Here is a 7,697-nt window from a genome sequence, read left to right on the forward strand (position 1 = left end):
CATCTTTTATGTTTTCGCTCTTTGGTTTTCTAGTCTTGTTGGAATTGCTGATATACCAAATGCTAAAGGGAAATCTAAGTTAAGAAGGCCTACATCTTTTTAAAGACCTTTGACTTGCACATTTTTTCTTTTGAATTTTGAGAGTTTGTATGTATAGATTTTGTTTGTTTGTTTTTTCAATTTTTTTCTTTAATATTTTATGGAAGCACTATTCTGTGCAGTTTATAAATCAAATGTAAGCACTGTTAAGAACCTCTTAGCTATTGACGTGCTTGATATCATTTGTATTTAGGACATGCTGGGCACCCTAAACTGTTTCTGTGGTTCACCCCTTTCCTATTTCCTCTCCTGTATTCTGCAACTCTCTGGCTGCAATTGATTATTTCTAAAGCTGTTTCTAATCTGATCTCCTTGGGTGCAGAACTTTGCTTTGTACAGCCCTGCAGTTTGGACTGACACTTGGTGAGCGTGGCTTCTTTATTCGGAATAAACATCATTCATATCAACATGACATCATTCATGATTCATATCATCATTCATATTGACATGACATATACAGCACAGCAGTATAGGTTGGTGATCAAACAACTGGGATCTGCCTGTTCCATTACTAGAAGTCCAAGAAACTGAGCTATGGCTTTCCTTTTTAGGTGGAATCACTTCTGTGTATGCAATTGGAAAGGTATGACATTGGTCTTCTTTTATAATTGGTTAATTGTTTCATACCTAGACAAATTGTATTTGGTGCGTGCTGTGTGTCTTTAATATTTGAACAGTTAATGGTTTGCTTGCTCCATCATAAAATGGAAGAGGTGTCTTCAACAGATTTTAGTCCTTTGAAGTACAGATGTTGTTAGCCTGTTGTCCGTCTGTTTTATCTTCTACACTGCTACAGTAAAACTTTTCAAGCCTCGGTAGCATTGTTTTAACCTACAGATAGGATTAAGATCTGTGAAGTGCTGAAAGGAAAAAGATGTCGGGCATACCGTTCATTCCTTGAGATACAATATGTGAAAAGGGAAGTAAATGAAGAGTAACAGGCATTGAGTGACAAAAATAACTTTCTGTGCATGTATAGAAAAGGATTCTATATGAAGAGTTATGTTTCAGAGGAGATGCAGTGTGTTTTTTGCCAATCACACAGAGCAAGGTGATCTGTTCATCTTTCCCATAATGAAGTATCTGGTATATTTAGTTGAAATGCAATTGATTTAACCTGACAACACTTAATGCGTAGGTATCATGTGGAATTTAGTTTAGGTATCTTGTAACAAGCAGCTCTTAAACTTTCCAAATACACTTGGATTTTGGCACTGTGTTTGTTTTAAAATGATAAAAATTGGCTATTTATAGTCCATGGAACGTCATGTTTTATATTTGTAAGCCAAGGCCTGCATAACTAGCTCACCACCCCCATCAAGTGGCAAATGATGATTAAGAACTAAAATTTTCATTCATTTTGAAAACCTATGCTATCTTCCACCAACAGGTTCAATTTGTTCTGGGTGGGATTTCTTTTTTTTTTTTTTCTTTTTTTTTTTTCTTCTTTGAAGCGGAAAGAAAAAAATAGGTTTTGGCTTTTACCAAAAGAAAGAAATACTAATACTGTTCCCAGTCTCCTGGAGAAATTCTTCAATTTTTACTGTGGGAAGAGCTGCTTTTTTTGCCTTTTTTTGAGGACAAGGGGAAGAGGTAGGGAGAAAACATGTTCAATAGACCTCACATTTAAATAGCTAAAATCTTCAGTGCTTTTATCCGTATCAGGTTTGTTGGAGCCTTTCACTGTTCCTCGTGGTAGCTAAATGGGACACGCATGCTTCTGTGCCCGCATACGACAGCCCTGTCCAAACACCCTTCTACAAGTGGCCAAGGAAGCTCTGTTCTAAGGGGACTTGATTGTTCCTAAGGAGGTTTTTTACAAGGCCCTTCTGGGTTGGGGGCATGGTTACTGTTGGAATTAAGACCGAGTAGCCAATATTTTGCCTTGGGTACGTAAGGTACCTCGGAGGTCTGACAGTCAGGGTGCTCTAGGTGATGTGGACTTGCAGGCAGCACGGTAACTGCCCAGTGTCTGGAAATACTTCACAGCGTACGTGTAGGTCGGCTGCACGGTACATCTGCAGTAAATCAGCATGGGATTTGCAGCCTACGACATAATCAAACGCACAGCATATATTCAGTAAGCCTGGTATTTCCTGGAAATGCCAGCCTAACTGTACTTGCATGGCATTGCGTATGCTTTTATTTCTCTGTATGGAAGATCTGGTCTTGATGCAACAGATGTGATTTCCGACATTTAAGATGCATTCTGTTTTTCTGGAACTGCCAGACTGGAAAGCTGAAAAGTGATGGGCTGAGCTGACTCCTGTTTCAGTGTGCTGGCTCCTGTAGACCTGATTTCTAGAACTCAAACTTTCCCAGACGTTGTATGAAGAGTTTGAATGCTGAAACTGAGCTGAGAGATTTGCTAGCGGGCAGAGGACCTGAAGTTAGGTGCGGTGCTGAATGCCATGTTGAAGGAATTCCAGCTCCAGAATAAAGATTGGAGGGGTAACTGGAGTAAATGAAGTGATGAAGTGTATGTAAAACACCAGCATTTAAAAAAAATGGTAAGGTGAGTAACTTAGCCCTAGTTACCCTGGGCATTGACGGAGGCAACTTCTGATAGGAAAAAAATACTATATGAATTTAAGTAAGGATTGTTTCACATGGCAATGGGTTCAAAAAATGCTTTGTAGGCAAACTTTATATTTAGCATTTCCAAACTTTAAAGGTGTCAATATAACTCTTCCAGTATGGTTTGTGTGTATGAAAGAATATAAATGTGTAGGACTCGGGTCACTTATTAAGGCAGCAATCTCCAAATTCTCTTAAACTAGTGTTTTCAGATGTTTTAATTGCAGACATGACTTACTGACTTGCTAGGTTTTTTAAAGATCTGGGTTATGTTTTTTGAAAATCGTAATTTCTTTGAACAATAGGGAAATACAGAAAGCACAGTTTAAGAGGTGGTTAGCAGCAGTGGGACTTGTATCTTTTTTTTTTTTTTTTTTTCCCAGCATGTCAGTTCAATAGGAAAATCGTCAGACATCACCACTGTCTCCATGAACAGAAACAAGCTGGAACAGGGCAACACAAATGAAAATAAGCTGCATTATTTCTTTGAACGGGGCAACATCAGTGGATCCTCCTTGTCCTGTAAGCCAAATAAATCTGAATCAGTTGGCAGGAGCAGGAATGTCGAATCTGCCTTGCCTCTGCGGACACGGGGTGTGTGGCGGGGCACCCTTGCTCCTGTGCTCTGGAGACCCGTGTTGCTGAAAGCCTGCAGGTGGCAGTACATTTATGCTGAAGTTACTTAACAGTAGTTTCAGAATGTTCTGTCTAGATCCTGGTAGGTTGGTTTTTTTTTTTTTTTTTTTTTGCTCGGTTTCTTTTAGTTGTGGCAGTACTACGACTGGTTTTAATCCCAATGCATACTAATTACGGGATATTCGGAAAGAACAGATAGTACCCGGAGTTCTAAAGAAGGATTATCTTTTGCTAACGTATCGTGAAAGAAAATTGCTATGTAAAGGCTTAGGCAGGAACAGAAATGAGTTAGATGCTTTCTAGTTGCTATAGAAACAAAATATGTAATTAAACAAAATGAAATATATTACAACTCTTACACTGATGAAAGTACTTAGGAAAGGTTGGACAATGAATGAGCGTTTTATATTGCAGCACCAAACCCAGAAATAAACAGAGGGTTCAGGTTTATTTTTCTAATGCAGTTTTCACCTACTGCATTTTTTTGTGCTTGGTGTTACCTAAAACCAAAACGGTTTTGTTTCCTAAGGTGAATCTATAAAAAGGAATGTCAATAATAGTAAACAATAAGTAATGCAGTGAGAATTTGCATCAATACTGTTACGAATCAGTAACATTAATATTATGTGATAGTAATGATACGATGAAATGAATACAAATCTTAAGTACATGCTTTTTTGGGAAAAGACCAGACATTATTTTATGAGTATGAACTGTTTAATTACACTTGCTTTAAAATAACATTTAAGAGATCACTTCAATGTTTCTTATTCTATAAAAATATATTAACAGTTTCATACCCTTGCTCTATAGCTAAGAAAGAGAATTTCGTAACAGAAAATGTGTGTCAAAAGAACTTTTCTTTGATCGGAGAGTAAGTGCTGCGGGTTTAGGGTGCCTTTCAAATGAGCCAGCAGTTCGTGCCAGCTGCCAGGAGAGGGCACTTTCAGGTTTCTCATGAAATACCATTTACTTCCAGTTTCACTCGAGTTCTCAGAATTTTCTTTTTCTTTCTTGTATCAGAAAATTTCACAGTTCCAAGTTCAGAAATGTAGCAGTGATCGTTACTTCTCTTTGTTAGCTTAACTCTGAAGGTGACCACATTCTGCTATTTGTAAGTTGAGGAGGGACATTTCCATGGAAGGGTCTCTTATTTACCGCGTGTCTCAATGTGTGGCCATGGGAGGTGGATGGAAATTGGTTGGCTTTGTATTTTACAGCACCACCACCCCCCAAAAAAAAAAAATAGAGAGAGAGAGAGTATGATGATATATAATTCTTATCTTTATTGATCAGAGTGAAGGAAAGGAAGGAAGATGGAAAGAAATCCTGCACTCAGTTCAATGTATGATTTCAAGTTCAAGCGACTATGACAAAACATGGCTAAAATATCAGAATCTACCCTATGCAGTCAATGTTTACCTTGGAAGTACTTTATGTGGTACACCTGCACTTGCTTGCCAGGCTTCTATGTGGAATGAATCTGTTTTATCCTTTCTTACAATCCTGATGAGCTCATTGCCCGCTTTGATTTAGCACACCTATCTATTGCCAGGGCTCTGCACTCCAGGTGGAAACAAACAGTAGGAAACGTCGAAAGGGAACGCAGAGAGCCAGCTCTGCTGCAGAGGCAGAGTGTGTCCAGTATACCTGCTCACTCAAGACCAAAAGGGAAATAGAGGTAAAAAGGAGAGAGAAAAATACTGAATTATTGGAATTTTCTGGGATAGGAATTAATTTCAGATCTGCCTGCCTGCCTTTTAATCCTCCGGCAACCAGTTGCTTCATCCTCAGGTGTGTGCGTCCTGTTGTGTTTGGCTATATTTACACTGATTTCTTAAGCATTTTAAGCATTAGTCCAGGTAACCAACCCTATCGGTGTAAGTATCTTTAGACAAACAAACAAAAAAACCTAGAGAAGTGTACTAATTTTCCCCTTTGCTTCTTTTCAGGGAGGAGGTGGGGGTGTTTAAACACATTTAAGTCTTCCATATTTTAGGATACCTGCCACTGCTAAGATTTCTGAAGGCAAAATTTTGCTTTTTTTTCATCAAGCAAAGTTGCCTGGAGTCTTTCATAGCTACAAGGTAAGCCTACTGTAACTGCTAAACTGGTTTTTGTTTTTTAAAAAAATGTTTTCAGAGTTTTTTAGATAATAATGATACATTTTACAATCAAGACCCAAAATTTCACCAAACTGGAAACATCAATAATATCACTGCAACCTAAAATGTAACAAACCCCCATGAATTTTGCAAAAATGTTTAAAAGTGAAGGGAGAGACACTCAACAATGGGGTGGAGATGACCCAGAAAACCACTTGGACAGGTATACTTTACATGTGTTTCAGTAAAAACTTTGGTTAATTATTAAGAAACAAGTTTCTGTTTTGCAATAGTACAGAAGGTTCTTTATAGGCATTTGAAGCCTCTGAAGTGAAAATATATGTTTCATTAACACTGTCTATGAAATTTACCTCTATGTCTAATAAAACATTTCAAACTTCTTTTTTTTTCTGAACCTGAATGGGATTTTCAACTCGCCTCTTTTGTGTGCTGTTCATACTTGTCTTGTATGGACAATGCTGACATTTTCCTGAGAAATAACACCTCCAAAACAAAAAATACTAAAATGAGACTGTCAATAAGGTACCATGAAGTCTTTACTTAGATTATGGAGCTGAGAGAGTTGCATCTCCAATGGTGCCCGTATGTTAAGCGATCCTTGTCATCCATCAAGAGGCGAGATGACAGTATTGTGGGGAATATTCTCCAGCTGAAGATATTAGGTCCAGTGAGAACAGAGAAACAAGACAACGGGAGTTATAAAACTCAATAAAACACTCAGAAAAAGATCTTACTGGATGTCTGAATCCTCTGATCTGCTGTGGACTCTCTAGCAGTGGATTTTTTGTCCTGTCTCCTTGCTTGGCTGCTTTAACATTCTTGCTTCGTAAGACATTCCTGCAAATTCCTTGATTCTTGCTTTCAGAATCCCACCTCCTCCATCTGAGTTACTTCAGATGCCTACAGTGAATCGTCTGGTGGCCACTGCTTTCTCTCTTTGCTGTAAGACTGCAGCACCCTGGGCTACTACAACACCCTGCTCACAGGTAAGGAGAAATACTTCACCACAAGCAATGTATTTAAGTGTTATCACTAGAAATTTTGTATTATCTCACAATAATGCAAAATTGTCGCAATTTACCTCTCCTCTTAAATGATTAACAACATGCTCCTATGTTATGCTCCAATGATGTGTGTTCAGGATAGGTAAAATGCCAAATTCCTAATTTTCTGTGGCTAGCACTACACCATTGTTCTTATACTTACTAATGTTAGACCCTTAGACCATCTACAACTTCCTAAAGGCTGAGAAAATTCACTGCCCTCTTGATCCCTGACTTTCTTTTAACCAACCAAATAATTTTCAACCTTTCTTATCTTATCTGCTCATAAAAATCATTCTCCTTCAGTTTGCAACTCAGCTTTTGATTGTTTTGGTGCGAGGTTACAGCTAAAGTATTGCAGTCAGGATACATATTTGGTGGCCAACGCGTCACTCCAAAGCAGTTGGTGTAGCTTCTATGACAGGCACAAAACTGTGTGATGACCAGTAGAGCTGTACCATGGTGGCTGAGAGGGGAAAAAAGAAACTGGGAAAGGCTGTGGGGTGTAGCTATGTTGAGGAGCCAGCTGTGTTCTCCACCTAGTCTTGCTCTGTCTCTGGGCAGCTGCTGTAGAAGGTCTCCTTTTCCACTGTCTGGCCTCGATTGTGTGTGTGTGTTATAGACAAGGGAGATGTGCCAGAAGTAGAAGAATGCTGGGCTCAGAGGGTTCCATGTCAACTGAGGTGGATGCCTTGGGTGTGATGTAATTAGCAAATAAATTAAGGTAATCTTCAGGGTTGGTGTTTTCAGCCTTTGCAACTCCCAAACAGCAGAAATGCCAACCATCGCATCTTTGTGACAACGGAGATGAATGCATCATGGAGAAAATTTTAAACACACAAAAGATAAGAATCTGGCTGATAAAGAATTACAGGTTTCCTTCTGGTGTGGAAGAATTATCTGGTGGGCTGTCTCCAAAATAACCGAACCTCAATTGCCACTGGTAAAATACAGACATAGTTTGTTCTTCATGTAAGAGATGTATCTACAGAATCCTCTTCTATCAGGTTCTTGACAATGAGAAATAAGGTTACAGTAAACCATTTGTGCTTTATTGTTTGAACCTGTCTTGCTGTGAGGTGAAAGCATGGAGGGCAGCTGTAACTTCAATTTGTGTTTCTTTTATCCCAAGCTTTGTTAGAGTAAATATTGAGATAACATGTCAACATGCCTTTATTTCTAGTCTTACTGAGCCTCAAGACAAGATCAAATGGCT

At 38.7% G+C, this 7,697-nt stretch overlaps 1 long non-coding RNA gene across 1 annotated transcript; it reads left to right on the plus strand.

The window, feature by feature from the left end:
* Positions 1-4,768: 4,768 nt before the first annotated feature.
* Positions 4,769-6,413, plus strand: LOC148056805 (uncharacterized). The gene is made up of 3 exons (XR_015702230.1): positions 4,769-5,106; positions 5,265-5,399; positions 6,304-6,413. It is a non-coding gene; the product is annotated as an uncharacterized LOC148056805 (long non-coding RNA).
* Positions 6,414-7,697: the final 1,284 nt, after the last annotated feature.

The sequence above is a fragment of the Nipponia nippon genome, unplaced genomic scaffold, assembly GCF_047370975.1.
Source record: "Nipponia nippon isolate SJK-2023a ecotype South Korea unplaced genomic scaffold, ASM4737097v1 scaffold_11, whole genome shotgun sequence".
In the NCBI taxonomy this organism is placed as follows: domain Eukaryota; kingdom Metazoa; phylum Chordata; class Aves; order Pelecaniformes; family Threskiornithidae; genus Nipponia; species Nipponia nippon.